The 12,501-nt window shown below is 46.3% G+C and overlaps 1 protein-coding gene across 1 annotated transcript in view; it reads right to left on the reverse strand.

The window, feature by feature from the left end:
• The window catches only part of T265_01440 (hypothetical protein), a gene marked incomplete at both ends in the record, with an annotated part of 22,176 nt that extends 13,830 nt beyond the window's left edge, over positions 1 to 8,346 (reverse strand). Inside the window, 2 exons of the mRNA XM_009165466.1 lie at positions 4,645 to 4,857; positions 8,187 to 8,346. The remainder of the gene's footprint in view (positions 1 to 4,644; positions 4,858 to 8,186) is intronic.
• Between the last annotated feature and the right edge of the window lie 4,155 nt (positions 8,347 to 12,501).

Below are 12,501 nucleotides of genomic sequence, written 5' to 3' on the forward strand. Positions count from 1 at the left end.
TATATATATATATATATATAATCAAACAAAAGTGCCCTATCTAAACTGCTTACAAAGTATGCCGATATTTGTCATAAAGTTATCACCAAGTTACGGTCTCTGCTGGCACTGAGTCGTGCACTTCAGTGAACAAAGTCGCGGTGTGATTGCATCGTCAGCAGCTTCTTTGGCAACTTCAAAGGTACCTGCGGGCTCAGACTTTAACTGTGTAGATTACGTCATCAGTAAGCTCATTTACGTACAAGATGAGGCAGAGACGAAACATCTTGCAAAAAAGTATGGGACCACTCACGTTTTTTTCATCGTAACGTGACTAGTTTTGGTGTAAAGGTGACGATATCAATAGAATCGAAATTCGCAGAAAGATTTCTTGAAAGGACTGACGAAATAAGGCATAAAACTGGGGGATAGCGAAAATGTAGAAGCATTTCAGGGTCCTATCGCATCATCAGCCTTTACTTTTCGTTTCCGTGTCTTCATGACGACTCGACGAAGGCTCACCTATTCCCAGTCTGTCGTGGACTTTCGCAGCTTTATGCACTCGGTGTTATGCACCGCAGACTCCCAGTCCGGTTCAGATCACAACAGTCAACCACTAGCCCATTATTCTGACAGCAGAACAAAAAAAGAGCTGTTAGCGATGCGGTGTATGTCAGCTAGGGATAGATGGATCCAAGAATTTTCGTGAATCCCTAACACCGATACATTGGTCGATTTTTGTTGAATTACGAAAAAACTACTACTTACAAAACTATACTTATTGGTTCATGGATAGCAACGTGGCATTGAATGTTGTCTTGATTAGGCAAGTGGTCTTCTGATGATCTCAGAGAAACACTAACTCACCCGTCTTCGTCACGAGTAGGCATCATGAGATTAGTCAAGGTCACACCACACATTCCAATATACAACCAGTGTGAATCGAGCAGTTAATTTGTGGTTCGCCTACCCGGCAAACTAAATGCAAACGCGGCGAAGCACAAGTTTTATCATCTAGTGTTGTTGTCAATGATGATGATGGTGATGGCGAGACTAGAGGGAACGTGCACTTCCAGCTGAAATACCGCTTCACCCAAAACGCGTACTACGAGATTTGCCGAGGTCAAGCCACGAGCTCCAATAAGCAGAGGCAGACGAGCAAGCGCGGATCGATTCATTATATTGATAGACGTAATGAGGTCTATGTACCTCTATCAAGAAGCCATACTCAGCTCTACATTAGTGCAAATGTAAAGATGAACAAGCTTGTATGGAGGCTCCAATCATTTACTGACGTCTGGCGAATACTACAACATATGATCTTCGGATCCACACTATCAATATGCACTAAAGGTCGGCCTTGGTGCACCCAAGGCTAAGATTAGACACAAATGTGAATGGTTGGAAAAGTAAGCAGATTGGTCCACGTGTCGGTCAGTTTAAATAATCTACACACCCCTTAGTGTGGAACGCCGCACCAGGCAGCGGATCCGGTTGGCAACATGATTGGTTGACGACCGAATCCAGCCAGCGTGGCGCGTCTTAAAAATGCAAATTGAACCGAGCAAACCCGATGTCACACACAACGCTAAACCATAAAGGACGAAGAAAAATGTAGTTTCTGCGGGGCGAAGATGGTGCATGGGTTTTCCAGTAACCTGTTCGATAATGCGAAATTGCGGTGCGAACCTGCTAGCTGAAAACAAAGTCCACCGCTCGCCAGTACATAACCTTAACACTATAGAAAGATTTGTTAGACCAGTGAAACCAACTGACAGTAACGGCTATCGTTCCTCAAATCGGAGGTACTATTTTGTGCAGTACACATTTCGTGCCCTTTGCAGTATCCAAGGGTTTTTAATCCAACTTCAATTCGATCCACACACTTTGTTCTTCACATTACAGGGCCTTGAAACACTATTTCTACTGAAACTTAATTCGGAATCACCATAATTTGGATGCTAATCTTGACAGCGAGCCGATCTCAGAGGTTTCAACCAGTTTTCGCATGACTAGCGGGTGACCAGCGAACGATCGAAATTATACTGGTTCCGCTAGCGGGAGCTTTGAAACGATGCGTTTGCTAAAATACCCCCTTATCCTTCTACCCACTCGGATCACTGGGTGACAATACAACCGGTTTAAAGTCTGAACGTATTGGTACTGTGCACCCAAATCAAGTAATCCATCAGGGAACAGACATCTGCACGAGTGTCATATCTGCTCCACCGACAAGGAATTTCTTTCAACCGCCCATGATAGTGCGTAGGTAGCTCCGTTGCAGCAACATACTACTTTTGGACGGGAACGGGGAAGCGTCTGTAAGCATGTCAGGCGAAGTAGAAATTTTGAAGTGAACTTAGGCGTTATGTAAATGGAAAGTTTCTCTATTTACCGGTACCCAGGAGATGCGCCCATATTTTTATCGCACCCAAGTGCCACACTTTGGTGATAGATGTGAATTCAAAATTTGGGCTTGGATGGTACGGGTCTCGCACTACCTGAATGTCGCTCCACATCATTCAATAATCGTACAGCTGTGGTTAAAAATTAGTGTGACCACGTAATTTTGTCATGAAATGTATCTCGGTCCCCGCAGGTAACAAACCACCACGAGCGGAAGACGAAAATAAGACATTTTGGTGTGAGCTCGTGAATGACGAATAACGTGGCATGGTGCACTGGGTTTGAGGCGTGCGTGTCCGAAAAAGAGCCAGAGATGGTGTGGCTTACTTAAAGAGCCAAATGGCTCACCTTCGAGTTTTCTTTGAAATTCGAGAGAGAAGATGATTCCAAGGAGTACTGCTTAAGACGGACGAACGGCACAGTAGCCCTGTTTGGACAGACAGGGGAACACTTGTGTGTGTGTGTGTACTTGATGAAAGATTGTCTTCTATATAGTTGAGACTACCCACAAGAAATATAATAAGAATACTGGCTTTCCGTGATCAGCACGTAGTACTTTCGCTTGGCAGCTTTGGTCGAACAAAGATCCACCGATCGGTTGCCTCCGCCGTATTCCATATCACATGATTCTCGTCCCAGTGGCACACAAACTAGACATGGTGGATCCCGATTCTCTTGCGTTCATCTCTACGCTTCAAGGACAATGGTCAGTTTACACGCAAACTTTTGTGGCCTGCTGAAAGAAATTTTTGATCCGATGTAATCGTACTTTGACAGGAAACAGAAAGTGATACTTCCCTCATCAAGATGGCGAAACTGGAATACTGAGAAGAGAGAAACAATCGGTCGCATACTTGCCATAAAATATACCGGCCACGTGCAAAAATAACGATAGGTCCATCAACGACTGATTACCGACTGTTACCTCTTCTATCCATGCCTGTGCAGATGAAATTACTCTGCACGATCTCTGGGTCCATGCGCTTCACTTCACACGGGAGACTGAAGATGAAGGACAAGACGTCATTGACTTAAATACCGGGTGTGCTACCATTCTCAATCGAAACCAACAAAGTTTGGCCCGCTGAAGTCACTCCATCTACCGGTCTTCTAGTTTTCCTTCACTCCAGAATTAAGTCTATTCACTGGACATATTACCATTCCCTATTCTTCTTCGTACACGCTTTTTGGCCTCTCATTATCTTCGCACGTAAAAGTCCTCGTGCCATAAGCATCTGGGATGGTTGGTGTCCTATTCTGAGCACTCAAATACCTCGCCCCAACCGGTCCATAGATGCCCTAACCTAGAGCACTGAAGTCGTGCTTGGAGCACGGCTCCATCTATTTATAATTTCTTTCCCTGAATCCTGCGAAACTGTACGCCTTATCAGTGTCCTTCAACTGGCTGGTAACTACAAACATCGTCAGGACGAAGTGCCCTATGTTATGGCTACACAATGGCAAATGTCTGTCGAAGCTTGCTTGTTCCATCCCTCTGCTTGTAGCGACAATCGGACGACATGCTTTCGTCCATCCATCCATCCCACCAACATATAGCAGAACTATTCTCCTTCTCTTCTTTCCTAAAGACATTCCATCTTTGTCACCCTGTCTTCTCCAAACCAAATAATCCAAAACTATTCAACAGCCGTGTTACAGACCGTTCCAACCCAAATTAGGGTTTGTGTTGTTTAATGCATGCTCTACGTTTTCTTTCAATCGTTTTTGAAGGGAGTACCTAACCAGTACCTCTATGATTCACTCACTTCGCTCGGTAAAACTGATGACCCAGCAGCCCTCCGATTAGCCACCAAAACCTTTTAGAGTCACTAAAATCCCGAATAGCGCCTTAATTTCATTTCGTCGTTGAGCTAATTCGGTTGCCATGCCATTTATGCCGCCTAAGAGTGAAGATGTTTTTTGCAACTTATGAGGCTCATAGGTGGAACCTTCGTCAGCAAACATCCGGTGGTCAAGTAGCATTACATTATAGAGTTATGAAGTTATCCGTTAAAGCGCTGAGGGCATGACTGCAGAGAAAGAATGCAAATGCTTCCGACGGGCGAATCTTCTCGAAGGACAAAGGCTTCATCCTTCCCCAATGTTTACATGAGTTCTATACCTTGGGGACCAATAATCAAATACCAGGGGTTGCGGGAAGAAACCAAATAAAATGATGAAGCCGCATTCGATGGAGAAATCGACTGATATCGAAACATTCCACAGATAGTTAATAACTAAAAGATACGTTAACCAAAACTAACCGTCAGAAAAAGACGCTGGATCGACGAGACCGGCCTGGGCAAACGTACGCGCTTTATCGTTCTCAAAATAGAACTCTGTAAAAGCGTGTTTGTCCCACTTGAAATAGGCCAGCAGTAACCGCAGATAGGTGGGAGGGACTTGAATAATCTGAGCTACCTCTTGTGTGATATCCGCCATATGCTGAGACAGTTGATCGGGACTCAGCATCTGGGCAAAAGAAGAAATGGGAAGGAAGTTACTCACACGTACAAGGGTTGGGAGAACGGTCGCACAATTAGCGTAGTTGATTGGGTGAAACTAAGGGAAGTGTTTCTTGTTCACTTGGCGTCGAAACGGAACTGAGGAACATACAGAGAACAAACAGTGCCTACAACACTGCCACAGAACGGTGCAACCATACACGCGGCAGTGAACAACGCCATTGATCCTGCACCTAATACAACTAGAGGAAATCAGAGTACAAAACCTGAAGACATTCTTTTGATGTGACACAAAGATATGTGAAGGCCAGAACTTGAGGATACAACCATTCACACGTATTCGTTAGGAGCTCCATTCGAGTGGTGATCTGTGTTCGTTCCAAATATGGTCGTCAGAGTATTCATCAGAACTGCGTCACATTCTTTGAAGACTGCGCGGTGCGGACCGTCCGGGATAGTTGCCTTGTCACGTTGGAGGATTGACAGCTCATCCTGGACTGTTGTTGTTGAGTTCTTCCAGCCGTTTTGTCGAAGTGCTCAGCTCATTGCTCAAGGGACTACTTAGTGAGTGAACTGCCATCCCATCTTTATTGCATATTGTTCCGTTTTTGAGAGGATGATCGAATCAACTGAAACAGGGCGCGGCTATTGCCCGAAGCGAAAGCCTCCTCTACCTACTGGGTCTTCTCTGTCATTCTTTAAGTCCATCATTACTCGGCTATTGAGTGGTCTGTGTCTAGCTGCTGGTATGGCCTTTCTGGCAGCAACAGAATCTGCTGATCTCGACAATATCCAGTGTTCATTTAGTCGAGTCAGATGGCTTGGACAGACAGCTCTCTTCCATTCAACCTCCAAGAGATCTTCGTCATCCGCATAACTGTTTCCAGTAGCTTTTTAACTACCGATACTTATCCAAATTGATGAAGGCGCGTGCTTCGGCACACGTGATGCTGACGGGAAGCCAAGTGACAACCGGGTTCGCACAATGGTATGATCAGAATCAAGTTGCATACCCAGACGGAAGGACAGTCTTCAATTAAAGTCCTCCATCGGTAACTTATGACCACATGGTTCAACTCAGTCTATGACTCTTTCGGTTGGTGGCCTCCAAGTAACTCGATATGAGCCTTTGTGCCGGAAGTTCATATTGGCCAGGAATAAGCGACAACCTGTACACAACTGAGGAATTCGCCCTCCATTGTCCGTACGCTGAATAGGCTTCAAATCTACCACCTAATTGCGCTTCTTCCGGATTTCGTCGTCCATTCATATCGCCTGTCAGGATGACTGTGTACGTTCTTCATGCTAACTAAAGTAGTCACCCTAGATCTCGATGAATTCCGTCCTCAGATTCAGAACTGTAACCTGACAGGGCCTAGGCTGATGCGATAAATACACCCCACCTACTGCACCAAACTCCATTGAGTTTAATCGAGCAAGACAACTGCACGCTGCGAAGACGACTGGTTAGTGAGATATAGTCCAGTAAAGCGCATTCAATCCTGGGGCTGAGTGCTACTTCCACATCGTAGATACCACCAGCCATTGCTTCGGGATTACCAGACAACCGAAGAATGAAATGTGAAAAATTTAAGATAGTCCTAAGCGGCTTGAGGTCTGCGACCGAAGTAGGGTCTTGTGTGCGTGTTTCGGAGACAACATACATCGACAGACATAAAAAAACAAGGTTTCGACCAGAGATGCCTGTTGCCCAATTTGAGATTAAAGGCGGCAACATCGATAATGCGCCGGTGGTTACGTTCAGTCGTTGGGTAGTCGAAGTGTGCGGTTTTGAGGGCCGGCCTCTTCTTCCTCGACGTAACGTAGCATCTCTGCTTCCATAAATATGGACATGCTGATCGCCTGGGGTGAACGCCTTACCGTCTCCACACTCCTATCGCAGAGGACATTACGACTTTACCTACGGGACCGCCTCGTAATATGATTACTCGCAGTTCTTCGTCGGGATGCTCCCCGTCGGTCCTCCTGGCATGGTTGAACCTTTGTGAAATGAGTTCAACCTAGTATAGTCCTTCCTTCTTCCTTCCTCTCTTTACTAAGACTTTCTTCCCTCAATGGTTATACGAGAGTAAAGCACTAGTAGGTATTACTGGTGTAATGCTATTAACGATGACGATGATGATGAAACAGAATACATAAAGGCTACGTTCATCAGTTTTACCAGCTGCACCATCATTAGCCTTTTCCTGAAAAATGCCGTTCAAATCACTACAGAAGTAACGGTGTCTGCCTATTAAATATTTGCGGATTTCGAACGTGATGTGGGCAATCTGTTAGTCCATCTAAACTACCAAAGTTTGCCAAGTAATCTGCTGAATCAGCTACCTCACACCAAAGTGGATGAGACTTGCATCAAGCAAGCATACTTTACTCAAGTGTATCCCGAGTAGTGAGAAGGGCAGTTCAGCTCGTCGTTCGATTGGGGTCGCATGAACAGCATCAATCTCATTGACAGTCGTAATAAATACTGGTGTTCGACTGCTATACAAAACTGAGAAAGAATACCTAGTAAGAGTGAAGAGAAAGGGAAAAGGTGGGGACTTATTACAAACAAACTCATTTCCCTATGGAAGACGGGTAAGGTAGAGATGTCAATATATTGGTACAACAACAAGATAAACGCATTTGAGCATCATATCGAAGTAAGAGGCCATCAGTGAGGTTAACTCAGCCTCTTCCGCTAGCCACGCTCGACATGAGCTCAACAGTCAACGACAAACAACCTACAGCTATGCAGTCCGGCTAAGGAGTGAGAGCAAGCTCGTTACGTTCCACGTCCTGTACGGTTTCTAAATATGTGCAAGGAGACTCACACTGACCTCAACCAGGTAGGGGTGAAAACCCCACCGCACTCAATTTGACAGCCAACTTTACGAGGCGTTGCCACGTCATGACCTATTCCCGCGGGCCTCATGCCAGCCAGAGTTGGGAGTTGAAGACAATACCTTCTTCGGTGGGTGGGAGTTGTGCATAGTACATGTACCAACCACCTAAACATGACAAGTTTCAGCTATTTTATTGACGGACCACAAGCCAATAAAGTTGTTTTCACGGAATACACCGCTCATAAGGTTGCTGAAAACTTTCCGGTAGCCCACGAGCTGTTTCACCCTTCCTGTAGGTAGGGGCGGTTCCTGAGTTTCCACTTGAAAAGAAAATGCCTTCCTTTCCACCGAAATCAGAGAAACGCTGACGTGAAGACAGACTACTGGCGGACTCAAAATCCTCGAAACCTACTGTTTTACATATTCTCCCGGAAGTACACTGTACGGGAATATGCATCGCACATCAAATACCATCGCATAATGCACTTACCTCATATTCTGGTTCCTCGTCTCTGGAATCTCGAGCATTCTCGGGAACATCAGCCAGATTAGTTAGTTCGTCACTCGGTTCTGAACAAATTGACGCACTTTCGTCCTCCGAGGGGACCGACCCAACCGAATCCGCTTCATCCATTTCACAGCTGACGCGCCAGCTAAAGGGAATCCAAAGTGATTTAATTAACTAAGAAGTACAGCCAGACCTGCCAAATATCATGCAAAGAAATGCGAAACCACGGATGTCAAAAGAGAGCTTTCCTGGTCATGGCATCAGAACCAAAACCGGATAAATCTACCAATCACGTCGAATAACGTGCTGACCAAGTTAATAACAAAATCACCATAACTCTCTTTTAATGTCTGAGATCGAAGAGCAGGGTTCAGCAGGCAGCATCACGTGTCTTGGTCCAGATTCTAACCATTGACCAACCCGGTAGGAATCTGATGTCGTCGGACGGATAGCTTTCATATGGGTCACGGAAGTGCACGATAAGGAATGACCCGAGGGAGTCGTCCGCAAATCTCCAAAATGACTCAACTTGGACACTTCCATAATTTAGTGAATTACTGCCGTTGACTTATGAACCTTTTGGCACACTGACGCAGCTCCTCCCAAAAAAAGAAAGATGCCCCATCGCTGTCGGTTGAGCCATGTACATGTTGTACAATTCCTTTTGCCGACGAACTGATAAAACAGTTGTGGAGAGGTGTACACTGAATACAGTAGCCAATATCGCTGACGCCTAATCCCAGGATTAGCATTGGACTGGGTCATCAAATGGACCAGCCTGGAAGTGATTAACAAGGCTATAAGCTGAGCTGTTCACCCTATTCACAGCGATGCGGTCAGGGTTCTAGAACAGTTCAAAAAGCGACACACAGCACCTCGAACGTTCCTTTTCGGCTATCTTTCAGATACCGAGTGTTCGGGTCACAAACACTACACCGTCATTTGAGACACACTATTGGAGTCAGATCACTCATCATGGAAATGAATCCCTCACGTATACCCTCGTCGCATCGAGGAAGAGTACTTACATCAGGAAAGGTGAAAGCTAGAAACGTATAACAGTTTGCCAGTGACATCAGGGGTAAGCAGCCAAGCTGCAGCGTTGCCTAGAGTTAGGCCCTTTAGCAGGCCTCTCTTCTAGAGAGGATGATTTGGCCATGGACTAAGGCCATCGCCAGTAGCAGCCAGGCGCTTCGAATTGCATGCTCTTGCTGTGGTTCTGATTGCGCCGCTATGCTCATTCAAAAGGACGTCATTTCTTCATGTCGTGTCCTGAAGCACAACCACCATCATCATCGTAATGAACTACCGTTTTGACGCTGAGAATATTTTCTATCGAGATGTATCCGAGCTCATTCATCAATCAAGAATCATTGACCCTGGCATCCTTGCGGGCAATTTGAATTCCCAAATCAGTCGTTTGGGCACATCAAATCACATCTGGGCCAACCGATCGCAGTCGGCGGTCACCAAACAGACAACGTACAGCGACTCTTCCAGTTGTGTGCTTATCATGAACTGTTTCTGCCAGCACGAATTTTAAAAATAAACGCTCCCTCCGTGTAACCTGGCAGTCAGCAAATGCAAACCAACCGTAGACCCAAATGAACCACGTGGCTATCAGCACCGGTGGAGAGCCACAAATCAAGACTGTCGTTCCTTCTGGGGCACTTGACTTCCACCACTGCATGGTGCGTGCAGGTCCTCGCTTTGCTTCAGACCCTCGCAATTCAGCAAGGAGCAAGCAAATCCACCACAGCTCAGAACTATCATTCTGAGCGAGCTCAACTGCCCTCTGCGGTAGAAAAACAACACTGCACTCATAACGAGCACGTAAATGAAGCATAGAAAAATGTAAAAGAATCCATCTGGTGACTGTCAGCCCGAATTCGCCCTCTGACTTGGTAGAGAGGTATGGAGGAGATTACGGGTGCCTTTGGTGAGATTCGCCTTCCAGGATGGGGTCCGAGTAACCCCCACTGCGCCTGTTTGGAGACGCTGCAAGATAAGACTGCTAGTTAATGTTAATGGCGTCCCTGTTGTTGGTTTCTATCCAGACTGCATGCATAAATGTCTGAAGATGCAAGCACTTCGGGGTGGTAGACTAACACTAAGTCCCTTTTTCATCCACTTTTATTATTTCTTCCAAAATAAGGCCTTCAAATATACAATGGTTGTACGCCAGAGAAAACAACATTGCTGAACACTGATCTTATGCCGCCGACGATTATTCGCCGGAGGTACTTCAGCCTGATTAAATATGCCAATGTGGTCCGTCCAGAAAATCAAATGGTGACCAAGAAACAAACTTCGGAAGCAGGCAAATGCACAAGACTGCCTATTTCATAATCCTCACTTACAACCCATAAGGCGGAGATGCCAAAAGTTCCACTGGCACAATGAGACAGGCGATGTTATATATACGAGATGGCCCAAGTGGTTAGGGCACGAATTTACTGACCGGAAGGTCGTGGTTCTAACCCCAGCGCCTTCTCCTCTTCAAAGATGAGAACGATGTCGTCTGCATATTCAAGATCGACAAGATTTTCGTAACAGGATATTTGAACACTGAGGTTTTGGAGACTTTCCATGACTTAGCACAACCATGACATACACAACTAACAATACTCTCATGCCACATCGACCGTCGCGTGGTGCCATCAGCCGGGTCACCTTACTTGCTGCATACAGCAGGGCGGATAAGCGAAAGCATGCTACTGCTGACGCCTCCATTCATACACTTTCAAGTTTTCCGTTTTTCACCCTCCTCCGCCCAAATTTGAAAACTTTTTCCGCAGTTCCCAGCTCTAGGACTGACTGTTTTGCTCACCCTGCATCACACTCAGCTGCAGCTTCTGTGCGTCCGAGTCCAGTTAAGACCAGAAACACTTCGAAGTCTGTTTTCAAACCCCGAAAGCCTGTCTACTTAGCCACCTTCAATGTTCGCACACTGAAGCAAGCAGGTCAACAGGTGGCTTTTGCGCGTACGCTGGCTTCCCTACAAAAAGTGGCGTTAGACAAGGACGTCCACTCTCTCCATCCTAGTTCAACTTCGTAATTGATGAAATACTGAGACAAACACTAGACGGCCTTCAAAACCTCGTGTTCAAATTGTTGCCGGTAGGAGCCTTGTCGATTTGGAGTACGCAGATAACATCGCCCTCATTTTTGAAGACCAAAGCGAAGCACAAGCCCTGTTGAATAAACTGACCACCATCATACCATCTTTTGGCGTGCGTGTTGCACCTTCAAAGTGTAAAGTAATGCTTCAGAAAGTTCCAACTGCTAACATATCCCTTACAATTCAAAGAGAATCACCGGAGATTGTGTAAAACTCCAGATACCTCGGTAGTTGTATTAGCTCTGACGAAAGTGTGCCTGATGAAGTCAGTGCAAGAATCTCAAAGGCTCGAATCACGTTTGCTAATTTGCATCAACTGTGGCGTCAAAAAGGCATCTCATTAGATCTTAAGGGTCGTGTGTACTAGGCTACAGTAAGGGCTGTGTTTCTGTATGGGTGCGAGACATGGCCTCTGCGGACAGATGATGAGACGTCTCCAGTTTTACGACCACCGATGCCTCACAAGCGTGGCTGGTTTTGGATGACGTCAGCGTGTTAGTAACGAACTTATTAGAAAACGGGTACTTGATTGTGCTACAAGCGCTTTAATCCGAGAAAACATCCAGTTCCATCGATAATGATTGCTCGGTCATGTGCTACGCATGCCGAAACACCGTCTACCGAGACGATTGTTGTTCTCCGTACCTCCTTCAGGATGGCGCAAACCACGAGGTGGACAGCACATAGCTTGGCAGAAAGGTGTGACGTGGTGGTCGGGCTTGAGTGCCGCAATGATCCCGCGAGCTACACTGGCTGGAACTTCGTTCCACAAGGTGCAACCATACTAGGAAGGCCAAAGGTGAGCAGCCAGACCAAGATCAGTGAGACCCCGTAATACGAGTAATCGTGCTACGAGGCGGTCTGAGGGTAAAGTCGTACTGTCGTCTGCGACAAAAGTGTGAAGGCAGCAAGGTGTTCCCCTCAGGCGACCAGCATGTCCATAGTTATGGAAGCGGCGATGCTACCTTCCCCCGAGGAAGGACGGGTTAGAAAAGGTCGGCCCCCAAAACCGCACACTCCGATCGCCCAACGGTTGACCGTGACCGCCGGGACATTACCCAATACGGTCGAAATACTTTTGAAAACAAAAAAGAGCCCGGTGCTGCTCAAAAGGCACCTGCTGTGCGCAGCCGCATCAGGAATGAGACAGTAATGCCTTATTCCCTGCGCCCTCGG

This window comes from Opisthorchis viverrini, assembly GCF_000715545.1.
Source record: "Opisthorchis viverrini unplaced genomic scaffold opera_v5_15, whole genome shotgun sequence".
Classification (NCBI taxonomy): domain Eukaryota; kingdom Metazoa; phylum Platyhelminthes; class Trematoda; order Opisthorchiida; family Opisthorchiidae; genus Opisthorchis; species Opisthorchis viverrini.